Source organism: Syngnathus scovelli, chromosome 1 (assembly GCF_024217435.2).
Source record: "Syngnathus scovelli strain Florida chromosome 1, RoL_Ssco_1.2, whole genome shotgun sequence".
NCBI lineage: Eukaryota > Metazoa > Chordata > Actinopteri > Syngnathiformes > Syngnathidae > Syngnathus > Syngnathus scovelli.
The window spans coordinates 12557369-12572399 of record NC_090847.1 but is presented as its reverse complement, the minus strand read 5'-3'; the positions used below and the strand labels follow the sequence as shown (position 1 = coordinate 12572399).

The window sequence follows — 15031 nt, the reverse complement described above, 5'->3', positions numbered from 1 at the left end:
ACCCTGAGATGCGTGTTAATGGATAAGTGTTAAGCCATGGGTGAAGGGGAACGGATGCAGGGAAGGAGTGTCACTTCTCCCTCGCAGCGTACTTTGACCCGCTTACATGTCAACTCAACATGTCTTTTGTGCCTTCGCAGAATGGATTTGGGTGACCTGTGAAGTCTTAACCTGTACAGAATCATCATACTGTGAGGCCCCTTATTAGAGAAGATGGCTGAAAAGATAAATGGGTAGAGCACCCACTCGTAATGCTTGTAATCCTAATTTACATCAATATTAAATTGCACAGCTTCATAGATATCCAACCATGCAGATAGTGGAATATTCAGTGTTGTAAGCAATCTATTCCAGGAGGCTGGTTGAAACCCACTTTGTTCAGATTTCAAAACTATGTATTGGAAATTTAAATAATAAATAAAATAATGAAACTAATGAATAACAATTATAATAATGATAAAATAATAACATTTACCATATCCCATTTTTAGAACTGCCTCGACATCATCGCAGTCATGTTTCTATATAAGATAACGATCTGTACATGTACCTGTTTGGCTGCGTAACCCTTCTGACCATGTGACCACATCACAAGAAATACATTGAGAACTACGTAACTGGCCCCACATGATTGAAATGTGGCTCTTGAAAGCCCAAGTACTGTGCACAAAATGTTAGTAGTGCCAAACTACATAAGGAGTGTACGTTAATCCGTCCATCTATTTCCCAAATTGCTTCTCAATCCCTCGATCAAAAATAAAATAAAGAGACCAATGTGACTGACACGACGATTTGATCATCGACTCTCCAAACACACCTCGCGGTCACGGGTGCCTCCCGGGGCTATGCCGAACGCCACTTCACAATTAATCAGGCGAGAGGAGCCTTGCCCTGCTTCCTTGCATTGCCCCAAGTGCAGACCCGTAGCCTAGATGGGAATGGCTGCCGATTCGCTCTGCTTCAAGTAGCCACGGCTCACGGCGGTCGCGGATGAGCCTGCCTTCCCGGTTTTTAGTTCAGTTCATACAAAACGACCAGGCGAATCTAAGCATATCACCCCATAGTGGAATAAAAACATTGTGAGACAATATCATTGTGGTCTGTGGTACCGAGACATATACATACAACACAGCCAGCTCCTTTTACTGCCCGGCACCAGGACGAAAAAGGAGCAGGGTTGGAGCAAGAAAGTTGACTTCGGTAGTGGATTGACTTTTTTGCGGCTGTTGAACTGTCAATCAAGATAGTGTCTAGCAGCCAACACAGCCCAGTTCACGACGATTCTGGTGACGGACAAAAACCCGCCTTTGCCAGTGCTTAGTGCGTCAGTGTTTTTTAAGTTTTAAGTTTTCCGTCGTTCACCTGTAAAGCAAGTGTCTGTTGTTGACTGACTGACGGAATGCCCAGCTCTTTTGTAGATTGGCCTGAGCACAAAAACAGCACATGGAAGAGTCAGCAATATGCAAGGCTCATTGTAATGAATTCATTACTAAATTGATCATTGATGAGAATTAGCGCCATTGGATGGAATGAAGTTTCGATCTATCGCTGTAACCAGCAGAGACATTGGTGATTATGTCTCAACTAATGTGCAGTTTAAAGAACAACGGCATAACTATAAGAAATTGAAGTTGACCAATGGCAACTTCTTTTGGCAAGGGGGATTGTACTCAGTACAAATTCTGGAATAGAACCAGGTGCTCAGAACATGCAGAAAGAGGTTCTTTTTTTTCAAAAGGAATCGCCAAATGTTTCCACAGTCGAGGAAAGAGGAAAATGCCCACCCTTAGATCAGATTGGGTAGCCTTAACAAATGAATGGCGATGGAAATGTAACCTTGACTGAGGGAAATAGACTACTAATTAGTTGGGTAAGAATATGTTTGATATGATGAATAATACATTTTTGGAAGAATATCAAGTGTGGTCATCCGGTTACTATGCAGTTGGTCAACAGTTTTACTCACTGTGAATGTAGCAAATATTTTCACATCATTAGCCCACTTGCAGGGTAACTGGTGTTTGGTGAAAGCTTTTTGTGAGCTACAAGTTGATAGAACTTGATAGAATGGAAACATTGATGTATGATGCCTTTTGTTGTTTCTTGTTGTTTTTTCCCCACATTCCAAGCCTCCCCCTTCTGGCTTCCTGCCACCTCCACTCTGTCTGATGTAGTGCGCTTCTGGTGGCTGATGTGTACGCGCGTGTGGCTGTGTGCATCAGGGTTTAATTGCGGTGTGCATAGAAACAAGTGTAATTAGCCGGTGCTCCTTCCTTGCTGCCCAGATAACAACCAGCATACCCTCTGTGTCTGCTTTCTCTCTTCTTGCCTTTCATTTTTACCCCCTCCCCGCCACCTTCTCTGCCTCTCTGCGCTCTCTCTCGCCATGTGCAGTTGCTACAACGACGAGCCCCACTCCACCATTGTTCCCCGCTGTTCACCAAGAACAAAGGACGAGGCTATTAACTCCCTGTGAGTGCAGTGGTGGAAATGGAGAGGGATATGGGAAGAAAAGACTGCTGTAAGGGTGGCCTGATGACTCTGAGAGGGGAAGAATGAGTGCAGATGTGAGGGATGGGAAGTGACAAAGTAATGGAGGAAGGAAACAAGAGAGGGGAAGATTTAAGCAGAGAGAGAAGAAAGGGTTGAACGGACAAACCAAAATTTAAGAGATTTACTGAGGAGAAAGAAAGAAGTCTTAAGTCTTGAGCTCTGAAGACAAAAGATGGTGTTTACTTGTGCTTTTTCCCCCAATGACATCTATAGTGCTCTTCCTCTGATTGCATGTGAGCTTGCATTGTGCGTAATGCCGGCCTTCTGAATGTTAACTGCTTACAACGCAAAACAGAAAGTGAATTTGGTTTCCTGAGTAGAATGGAGCAAATTACACTTTTATAGCTCTCTGCCACTATGCTTTGCTCCCGCCATTACTCACTGTGCGTGTCTAAAGAGAGGAAGACGACTGCAGGGAGAGAACAAGTGATTGGAAAGATGTCCTTAGCGAGAAACATGGTGGAGGTGCGGTGGTAAAACCTGTTTATGAGAAAATGCAGTTGCAGCATTCTAAGTAGAAGGATAACCTCTGTCTTGCGCTGACCTTTTTCCAAAGATGAAGCTCGGGGATGAATGCCATGAGCATCCCTGGGGATATTTGTCAAGATTCCCATCTGTGTTTGTACTTTATGATGATTACATCTTCTCATGTACTCGATAGGTAGGTTTATATGTAGGATTTCAAGATGCTCTTGATATGTACACGTTCTTGATATCAAATGAAAGACAACAAAGGAAGCGTGGATTTCAAACCTTATATATAGTATATCCATAGCTATCTATACATATGTATATCACAATGTGCGTGTGTGTGTGTGTGTGTGTGTGTGTGTGTGTGTGTGTGTGTGTGTGTGTGTGTGTGTGTGTGTGTGTGTGTGTGTGTGTGTGTGTGTGTGTGTATTCTAAAATGTCAGTTTTATTTCACAGCGAATGCATAAGATGTATGTATGTAGTTATTATACATAAAACTCTGAGTAAATGAAATGTTGAAATGTTAGGTATGAGATATTTGACCTTTAGAAGCACTGTGAAGCATGATGGCTCTCAGTTGTATTCACATTCACATGTGACATACAGCCTTTTCAGGAATTTCCCAGAATTCCCATCATTCTAAAGGTGACTTTAATAAATATGCCGACAAACGCAAAGATAGACTGCATTCTTGTCCATATATGTACAAACAATGGAATATTTAATGATATAAATATTTACCTTTTGAAAATTTTCTAACACAAACTCAGTATGGTCATTTAACAAAAGGCTGACTGCTGGAATCAACATAAAAGTATAGTCTGCAACCATTGAGTGGAATCCTCGTTTTTCCAATTCAAGGCAAAAAAAAAAAAAAAAAAGCGTCATGTTTTTTTGAGAGACTAACATTGTGTTGTCGAAGAGAGCAAGCCATTTTAAACACTTAAAATTGGTCAGGAATTTCTAAAAAATAACAAACCCATGTAGGGACTGACTAATAACATACTTATGAAAAATATGAAGTTCACCAACTTTGGATGAACTTTAACTACAGTCCTTTTCGTGATACTGGGCACATTAAAAAACTCAATCATTGAGATCAAATTTAGTTTGAATGATTGAGTCCAAACTGCAGGCAATGCAAAACCCCAATTCCAGTGAAGTAGGAACGTTGTGTAAAATGTAAATTAAAATGGAATACATGACTTGCAATTTTTTTTCAATTTATATTAAATTGAATATGCTAAACTCACATGATATTTAATGTTCAAACATTTTTTTCTTTTAAACATTGACTCATTTGGATTTTAAAACAAAATTCTGACATGCCAGAGTATCTTTGTCGTGGTTCTAAAGCAGCCATGGGCAAACTACGGCCCGCGAGCCACATCCGGCCCATGGGGTCGTTTAATCCGGCCCGCCAGACCTGAATAAATTGTATTGTGAAAAATTTGTATTGTCATTTTCCCTGCAATGACTGTGTTTCCCCAGTAGATGGGGAAACGCCAGCCCGCACATTTACTCCCGGAAGCCGTGTCAGAAAGGTCTTTGCACACTCACAAGTGCGTGTACGTACTCAGTAGTACGGACCCGGCGCACTCTGCGCTCTATTTCTATCAATGCCGAATTTTGAATGTGGGCTGTGACGTTAGCATTCTCGTAATTCGCATGCTGAGCTTTCAGATACAGTTTTACGCTAAAGCCACCCACGCACAAACTTTCCCCTGGAATCCTTCCATTAAAATGAGTGGCCCAAGGAAAAGAAAGGCGGACACTGAGTGCCGAGTGTTTAAAAAGAGTGGCCAATTTGGCTCGATGTACGCGACGTGACGTTCAGCCACATGAACATCAACAAGCCCCGTCACAGATCTAGGTTAACGGACCAACACCTCGGCTCTATCCTAAGAATTCCCACAACAAATTTTACTCCAGACTATGATGCACTAGCAAAACAAGGGAGACCAACAACACTGTTCCCACTGAAAATGAATGGGAGTTTCTCTAGTTTGTTGTAAAAAAAAAAAAAAAAAGCATTTTGAAAATAATTTGTACAAATAGCAGGGATTGAAACTAGCGACCATTCTCATTTTCAAACAATGTAGGATGTTCAAGGACATTGATGCACCACCTGTTTGCGACTAATCTTAACTTTTAAAGGTTTTAAGGCCGACTTTAAGGAAGTGTTTGCCGTTTCCTCACCTCTGTCACCAGGTGTTTGTGAGTTAAAGCTCTGCTCTGATTTTCAGATATCCGTCACCGTGTTGCCGTTTTGATTCTTTATTACTTTATTTAGATGTATTCTTTCAATGATTCTTCAAGATGATGTATTTGGTCGGAATGTTTGCCGTTTTATGTGCTTTCGCCTTATTAGATAAACATCTTTCATAAATCTGACCTGCAGCCGCTGATGAAGGCGGAAGAAACCGCCGAAACATGTCAGGTGAATAACCTAAAACAATTTGTTTGATATAAAAGAAACCAGTGAAGTGATTAAAAAAGGAAAAACAAAATGAACTTAGTACAATTAAGTAAACATTTGTGACGTGTCTGTGGCATCTGAATCTGGCTACATTTGTGTAGTCTGAGCTCTGTATCATTTTAAAGTTAATTGTCACAAGCGGAAATTAATGGTCTTATGTCAGTCAGAAACAATAACACTCTTTAAAGACCCGCTTAATAATAAATTCTCATTTATAGTTTTGAATGAGTTTTACTATTAATATTCACACTTGAGTATCATATTAAAATAGTTCCATTTTATGTGATGCACCATCTGTAACTTCTGCCTTTGAATGTCAATGAGCACCCAGATGACCCTAGGCTAACTTAAATAAGAAAAAGAACTAAATTCATTAAAGTTTGATTTCCTCATTAAGGTTGACACTGCTCTTGCCCCCTAACTTAATGCATATCATGGCTAATTAATTAGTAGCTTTTGCCAGGCCTTTTAACACTGTGGCGTGTTTAAACATTTAAGACAAAGGTCATAGGTCACCATCACCATAGAACTCTTGATGAGATGTGGCTTTTATTTTTGGGCTTTTCACTCGTCAGCAGTCCTCTGTAAACTTTTGGAGTTGTACCGCAATATCCTGCACTCGCTATGACATAGCCCTGCAACGATTAATCCTATAACTCGAATAATTCAAACACAAAAGAAAGTTGTTTCAAAATCTCTGCCCTGAAGCTTCGCAGGGGTCGTTTTTCTACTGGGCTAATGCAGCTACAAATACGGCCCACCCTGAAGAAATATGTTCACGTGAGGCAGAAAGTGTTCATATCAGAAAATACCCCAAATTTGGTATCTTTTCTCCCCTTAAATTGCACTTAGTAATATATTTTTTTTATTCACTGAAAGTTATATCCGGCTAATGCAATAGCACAACTGTAATCATGGACACAAGGTAAAATGTCTAGTAGAGTAGACATCGTCGATGGAAACGGTTCGCTAGTTAACAGCCAGCCGCTAGCCTTAGCGCACAACCAACTTCTTTATTGGCTGACACTCACATCACTCACCAAGCCAGTCCCTGTGGTTTAAACCATGCACACACATTCAAGGTCACAGGTAATACAGCCGTAGAATGAAGGGTGGCGGCCCCGACTGGATGCACTCAGAAGCGAAATTGTGTGCTTTAGCAAATGTGTTTTTATCCTCTTACACGATTAGTCGCTGGGATAATTTATAGAATAATCAAATCTAAAAATAGAGTCGATAGCCCTACATTGAAGGTAACTTGGTGACAAAAAGAGATGGTGGTGGTTTTGCATTAAGAGCAGAGTTGAATTTGAGGGATACCTCAGTCAAGGTCGGCTCAAGGGCAACATTTCTCAAAACAGGCACTTCATGTTTTTGGTCCACATGCACAGAGGTTCACAGTACATCCTTATCTGAGGATTCACCTACCTGACCTATATTCCCCCCAGGAGGGATCTCTGGATTTTTTTTTGTTCTCCCTTGCGGTGTGTTGCATCTGATCAACAAACGTATTATGTTCCTTCCTCCTGGTGGGCGGTGCCCCCTGTCTCATTCTGTTTCTATTCTGCCCACTTACCAACTTCTCCCTCCCTCAGTTCTCTTCATTTTCTTCCTCTCCCTGAGCTGACATTTGCTGTCAGATAGCCTTATTATTCCCTTCTTCAGATTTCTGATTAAGATTCTCTTGCTTTCTGTCTGTCTAAGTCTGCTGTCTCTCTACTTCTCTCCTGACCCCCTCACTGGCTCTCCCCCATGAAGAACTCCCTCCAATAATGACTCTTCTGCCTTTGACTTTTTGCCGCATTCTGCTCAGCATAATCTAATTCAGTCTGTCCCCCACTGTCTCATCTCCACCTCTTTCATTTCTCAGCATATTTTTGTATTAGTTTGTATTTTCAAAGGTCACTTTTTGCTTTTCATTTCAATTCCCTTCCCTTCCCTGTCCCTGTTTTTTTTTTTCTTTCTACAGTCTATCCCAAACATTGTATATCTTCCGCATTAAACACATTTTTACTTCTATGCCCTCGTGGGTTGAGTGATAGGTAAAAGTTTACTGCCACTTTTGCTGTTTATTTTAGCAACACATTTTTTTCTGTGTGGGGTTTTTCCCTCTACACAAGTAGCAGAGTTCATCATGCAACCGGACAGTGACGGGAACAATAGAGGTGTTGTCATGGTGATAACCGCATACCCACTACTTGCGCCCCATTTATTTTCTCCACAAGTCCACATCCTGTCATCCTCTTTTTCCCTTTCCCCTTATTGCATCTTTCTTTTCTCTCCCTTTCTTCACCTGTCAGTCAAACCCTTTTCACTTGTTTCTCTGTCTTCGGTCTGTCTGTTTTTTTTTCCCCTCTCTTCCTTATAATGTCTTCTTTTGTCTTGCTTTTTCATGCACGCTCACTCCTCTCTTCTGTCCCCGTGGTCCTCACCTCCTGTCCAGCCGTCGAGGGATAGACGGAAGGAAAGGAATGCTAATTTTATCACCACAGCAACAGTGTGAGAGGAGACAGATGGAGAAAAAGAGGCAAATGTCACTCGTCAGAGGAAATGAGATGGCCAGTGCACGCTCTGCATGCTCCTTCACAGAAAAAGATCAGGATGCCAGATGTACTTTACTTTTATTCCACCTTTCAACATTTCCCTTTTGGAGACATGCATATGTATCTCGTATTTAATTCATTTTTGGGGGGTATGATGGATGTGGATTAATTTTTTTTTATATCCAATACAAAAGCTGTAGTCAGTCTTTTGTTCTTCAAGTCAATCATTTATTGAACACACACACACACACACACACACACACACACACACACACACACACACACACACACACACACACATGTCAGGAATGTAATCACGTCCAGAGCCTTGCCAAGGAGAAGAGGAGGGGTAGAGCGGGTGGGAGGTACAAGCAAAGTGGCGAGGAAACTGGCAAGAAAATTTGACATGAGCGCAAGGATAAGGAAGAAAAAAAACATGCGTGTGTGTGTGTGTTCCCAATTACCACTCCAGCCAGCCCAAAGTCACCTTCGTGGGGAATGTACGCTAGAAATAGCTGCCTTTTTCCTGTGTGTGCTTGCGTGCATGTGTGTGTCTGTGTGTAGTTTTAAGTCGTGTCTGATTGCAGTTGCACAAACACTTGCTGATTAAGGCCCACTGATTTCAACCAGACTCTGATTAGGTGTGTGCGTGCGTTTGTGTCTGTGTGTATGTGTGCAGGAGTCTGATTCAAGTTTTAGGCCTTTGAGGACCTAAAAGAGCATCTGTTTATGCTGATTATTTATCTTTGGTACAGATAAAATTGAAAAAATTGACTTGATGTTGTAATTGGCTTTAGATTAATATTTGAAGTAGCAAGGATCGGATAAGGCACGAGATGATGAGGACGAATGCAGGAGCGTTTCAAAAGCAAGGGTCCTTACAAATGCAAAGCAATGCAAATGTAATAAGTCCTTGTTAAATGGCCATTTTCCATCTTGATTGGTAATTAAGAACCCATAGGGCTCCAAGCGCCACCCGCGTTCCCACACTTTATGGGCAAGGAAATGACGGGAACGGCAGGAGAGACATGCAGGCAGACAGCACACGAAGGCACCAAGAAATGAAAAAGTGATGTGCCAAAAAGTATTCAACAGAAAGGAGGTTGGATTTAGAAAGGACAGCAAAAGAATGATTGCTTGTGGAGAAGTGAGAAGCCGAGTCTGATGGGTACTAGTTATAGAAAGTGTGGCTTTAGAGCGTGGCTGTGGGGGGGTTAGAATAGACTTATGTGCTATGAGGCCCACTCACATTTTCCATTTCCACTGCTGAATTGATGTCACTCATTTCCATAGCCGCCCATGCATCAGGTGTGTGCGGCTTTCCGAGTCGTAATCTGTTCCATCTTGTTTCTTTACTTTCCATCTGTATAGGATCTTTCGCTCCGTCGCGCCCCATCCCTCACTATCACATCTGACAGACTCAGGGGGAGCGATTTGGTGTGTGTGTGTGCGCGTGTGCGTGTGTGCGTATGTGAGTGTGTGAATGCGTATGTGTGATGGCATACATGCTAGTATATCCTTGTCTGGCTGCTTGCTCTGTTCCTGCCACTTGCTCGCACTCTCTCGCTTCCTGCCTCCCTTGTCAGTGAGTGGAGAAATAGTGAGTTAAATTTTAATGGTGCTGCCATCTCTCACTAGCTGCTGAACGTGGGCCAATGCAGGCTGACGCACTCAGTGAGCCATGAGAAGAGACAAGACAGTCAGCAGAGCGATAGCCATCTTGACATACCACCACATGCTTGCTCACAAGTGCTAAGCATACACAACAGGTGGAATAAAGAAATTATTAATTTAGTGTAACAGGGAGAATTTGGCGGGAGAGTTTTCCAACAGCATGGCTTCCTTAAGAGTAATTCTTGTCACCATTTGGTTCGGGGTTGTGTTCAGATATCAACATTGAGACATCCGGTGCAATAAGAGGTACATATGTTCAAAGGTTCTTCGACTGGTGTCAGTGTGTTCTAGCCTCTTTCTCCCAGGATCCTCCACAGCTCCGTCTTCACAGCCATCTTGATGTCATCCCCGTCTGTGACACAGGTCACCATGTTGACCCCTTGAATTGAGAAAGAGGAGGATTTGTGGGATGCTCAGTGTTGTGAGCTGTTTTGATGAAGCAGCCATGATGCCCTGTGTCTTGTGTCTACCTGTGCACTAAACGAAGCAAACATCTCAGGATAAACTGGTTAATTATCAGGCCCACATTGAAGGGGAACTTTGTTTGGGTTTGAAATATATTTTGTAAACCCAGTCCTAGAACCTTTCTAACAATTCTAATATTACTTAATTCCATCCATCTATTTTTGGTTGCGGGCGTGCAGAGCCTATTCCAGGTTACTCCCTGAAATAGTTTGCATTTTTTTTTTGTTATGCTGTTGTTTGGGTACAATCATATTTGCTGGCCAACGAGTTCATTGATCCAATGTCCAGGAGGAATGTTTGGCGATTCCGGCTGTCTTGAGCATACAGCCATGATTAGCCAGCTCATTACGAAAGCCAAGACCAAGTAAAATAAGAACAGGAAAGGGTCTTTTCTAAACTGTCCCTGTGAAGTTAGAGGAATATTAAATTCATATTTTGGTATTGTTTTAGCGTTAGCATCAAGATCCAGGATGAATGCCGTCCTGCTGTAACAGCTAATTTCCTCCAAGTGAGAAAGGTGCAGGATAGTAGGCCTACTTAGTCATAGCGGTAACCGTACTGCAATAATTCTGAGCACGTGTCATTAAAATCTTGACGCGTTTGATGGAGAGGACATAAAGCAATATTTTTTTCTGTGGCTGTGCTACTCCTGACATCAATCACGTAAAAAAGTCTCCCAGTCACAGAGTCCCTGTAGGACTGCATTTTCTCTGACTCTGCTAAGTCTAGTTGGCATCGTGTGTATGAATCTGAACTCAGACATGCGCCAGCACACACACTTGTCTGCGCCAGCCTGTGAGCCATATTGTGTGTTCCTTGATTGTTTTCATTTGCCCACCCGCACATAGCTGTCTGATTGGCAACACGTTCCCCGATGGCTCGCTAAGCACATGGTGGGATTAGGTGTGTACTTGTATTGTGTGCCTTTGTTTGTGTTTTTGTGTGCAGGCGTGTGTATCTTTTTGTCGAGCTCGAACACAGCCAACTCCTGAGAGAGGGCAACAGACAGATGTTCTCGGAGAGGATTTGCATTTATAACTCCCTCTTTAAATATCCGATCCTCTTGTTTAATTTATTTTGGGTTTTTTTTTTCCCCCGCCACTCTTGGGTATGGGGTGAAACTGATTTCATAACCTAGAAACCCTGCGGCACACCTGAACCTCTTTGATGAGAAACACTTTTCCCCAGGGTCCCACATTGAGGTGCAAGTTGTCAGATGAGGGTTATCAGCCCCTCGAGCTACTTAGTTTGGCTATGATCCAGCATTATTGATGTAGTTCAAACACCTGCAGAGCTTTCCCGGTGGCATTTGCAATGACAGAGATTCACCGATGCAAATAAGGCTTCATTGTTCTCTGTGTAATAGCGATTCCAGATTCGGAACACTTTTTTTTATTGGACGTTGTAAATAAAAGTCACTGTAATGTAGTTCATGGGAAGAACTATTATACGGAATTGAGTGCGTCTCTACTCAGTGTGTAAATCACATTCATGACAAGCTATCTCCTTTCCACTCATTACTCCTGCTTTATTGACCTCATCTTTTACCTCGCCTCTGAACCTTTTTGCTCCTCAATCTTCCGCACAATAATATCTATCCCTCACAAATGCTCCATTTTATAATACATCATCTTCCTCCTTCCTCTAACACTTTTTCTCTTTTAACTTTCCTTCTTCCCAGTGCTTCTCTTTCATTTTACGAGGCTTGATCATATTAGCAACGTTGCCTGGAAGAAAAACATCACGGCGAGCACCAGAAATCAGCCTGATCTGTACGCCTGTAGACACATACAGTTTCTCCAAGTGTCTGTGTGGTTTTTCCCTGCAAGCAATGGCTGACATTATGAAGGGCAAAATTCCCTCCACCTCTCCAGTCCCTTCGGTGGCTAGGGGGCTCGCTCAAGGATTAATTAGACCAAGCAAAACTGGCCCTTGTTGTCATCTTTGCCACATGCACACACACACACCAACTTTTAAGCATTAGTGTGTCTGTACTCGCTCCCGTGTGTGTTTGCATGTGAGTGCCAATCCTTCCACCATGCGGTCAAGTCACAATTACTAATCAGGCCTGGAAGCCTTTGCCTGGAGAGACTAAGAAGGAGGGAATGAGAGAAGGAGGTAGCAAACGAGTGAGTGCTTTTCTTTGTCCTCTTCATTGAAGCAGAGATAAAGACGGCTAACGGGATGGATGGCTGGGGACGAGAGCACAGAAAGTCAGGGATTAGCAGAGGATGAGCATGTCCGCCCCGTTCGACAACGGGCTTTTAACTGTCCTCCATAGCTCCATAGCATGACACTGTGATGACGTCCACTTTTCTCTGTCCGCCTTTCATCTCGTTTGCTTTACATAAATCCATACTCCTGGCATTGGAAGAGTGGGCTAATTTTTGTGGCTCTCCCATTCACTGCTCTCTTTCCCTTGTGGTGATATTTTAAATTTGACAGCTGACAGGCTCGGAACACCTAATCCTTTTTGTTCAGGGCAAAATGATTCTCACGGGGTGGATGTCTTCCAGGTCATCTCACGTTTTAATTTCATCTTTCCCTCAGTTTGAAGGTTATCGGTTCTTTCACTGCACACATTTAAACTGGTGTGTAGGTGTAGAATGGAAAGCTTCTGAGTTCTTATTGCCTCTCAGTATAGTCACAAGTGTAAATGGAAATCTTATTTGGCAACCATATTCTTATACAAACATATTCATGTCACTCCATTCCAGTGCAAAGTCAAATATCAATTATCAAAATAAACCACGCTTCAGTTGCTATTCACTCTCCTCCCGCTAGAGGGAGCGCTCTTCAATGAAAGCCCCTGCATCAAGGACGTTGACACTTCAATAATAGAAAACCAAAGTGGCACATAGCCGACCAGGGTGCCACAACATCTCTGCTGTGTCCCCAACCGCCCCCCCCCCCCCCCCCCCTCTCCCTCTCTCTCTCTCTCAGCGAGTCATTTTGTTAGTCAGTCACCCACTCACATTTGAAGTCAGACAAGGTTAAATTTTGTGTGCTGGCTTTGTGTTTTTGTTTACTCTGCTTGTGGCCTGGCCGCTTGTAAATCACTCAAGGTCACTTCTTCATCATCTTTGTCCTTTAAACGAAGTTTTCTGTATCTGCTACCCCCTCCCTGCTTTATTTTCCTCCTGCTCTTTGATTTGATTTCCTTCCCCTCCTTGCACTCTAGTTCTCCATCCTTCTCCTCTGCTCTCTCTATCTTCCCGCCTTGTAATTAGCTGGTGTAATTGCTGTAGTAAATCTTTTTCTGCTTTCCCAATGAGACTGGCTGATATAGGACTGATTTAATAAGGACACCCTTGCAGCTCACCTCACCCTGTGTGTGTGTGTTATTTGGAATGGGGATTTATGGACTTTTTGTGTGGTTTCAGCAAGTGCGGATTTCGAGTTCAAGGTGGTGTTGTATTGCTACGTCAAATGTAGTTGACCTTATCAGCGATTCAGCCCGCATATCACTTTGTGCGTGCGTGTGTGTATTTGTGTACGCGAGTGTGTGCGTGTTAACGTCGTGTGTCATCAGTAATTCTATAATATCATGTGCGTCATAGCTGAGGACCTTCATGGCCAGAAGAGCAGAGTGAGGTCACAACGGCCCTGAGAGAACAACACACTCACACTATCCAATTCTGTGTCCTCTAATTCTCCATCCCAAACGCTTACGTGGATGCCCTTTCTTGTCTGCCTCCCTTATTTTTTACTTCACCGGCAGCCTTTTACCCTTCTCTTCTCACTCGCATACGTCTTGGATGATGGAAAAGATCGAGAGTGTGGGTAATAAACGTTGTGTCGTGAAAGAGAGGGTTGGCAGACATGCAGCATCTATTTGCAGTACAATACTGTGTCCAGTTGAGGGCACTGTGGCTCCACCAAAAAACTGCAACTCACTCTCTGCGCCTCACTTTTTGTCTCCTGTATTGGCTTTTTTATCAAAGAAATGCACATTTGGTGCTTTGATGAGAGAGACGTTTACAAAAAAAGTCATTTTGCAGAGGTGAAAATGCCAATCACTAATTAAAAACATAATTATCAAACCAGTCAATTTAATTGCATTTATAGGTGTGGGTTTTTTTCTAGATAAAAACAAACACAATTCAGATACATTTTAAATTACACATGCTTATTGTTAAAGATGTATTGTATTATATTGTATTGTATTGTAGTATTAATTAGGAATGAAAACATTTTTACAGTATGAAATCTGGAAATGTTAACATTTCCACTGTATAACAATCAACCACCAGTGAAGCACTAAATGATTAATACATATTTTGTAAGAACTCAGGTAATTATACATAGTATTTTTATTTCAAACGTGAATCCATACAAACATTAAACAAAAAAAAATCTGAAGCGTTGATACTGTTTTATGACCTTTGGCGAGGTCCAACAAGCCAAGTCTGATCATCAGTGGGTAAAAGCATTCATATTAAACTAAAGTCAAGTACAGTCACCCTTTGACATTAACTAGAAATGAATGTATACCAATTTATTGCGTCAATTTTTATGATATCTCCCAAGTTATTGTATTTGAAATTTTTGAACTGCAGTTGCGCTTTTCATGCGCCAGGGGAGCGCAAGGGAGCACCGTCTTAGCCCCTCCCATAAGCCGTCCCCCTGCATCCTGGCCCTCCCACATCCTGCCCCCACACCCCCTCCCCTCTGCCCCACCCTGCCATCTGGTCCTTTTCACACAATCACGCGCACGTACGCACACACACACAGTCCAGTCTTTTCTTCCCGTTTCCTTTCAGGGAGAAAAACAGGATGAAGGGTCTCTTTCAGGCTCACAGTTACCGTGGAAACCCCCTTATTCTTCTTCTGTCAAACACACTTA

The 15031-nt window shown here is 42.4% G+C and overlaps 1 protein-coding gene across 1 annotated transcript in view; it reads left to right on the top strand.

Annotated features, from left to right (window-relative positions):
• Positions 1-1858: 1858 nt before the first annotated feature.
• LOC125977610 (protein diaphanous homolog 1) overlaps positions 1859-15031 on the top strand; it is a 31109-nt gene continuing 17936 nt past the window's right edge. The window contains exon 1 of the mRNA XM_049734784.2: positions 1859-1862. The gene's annotated coding sequence lies outside the window, so the exon portion shown is untranslated. The remainder of the gene's footprint in view (positions 1863-15031) is intronic.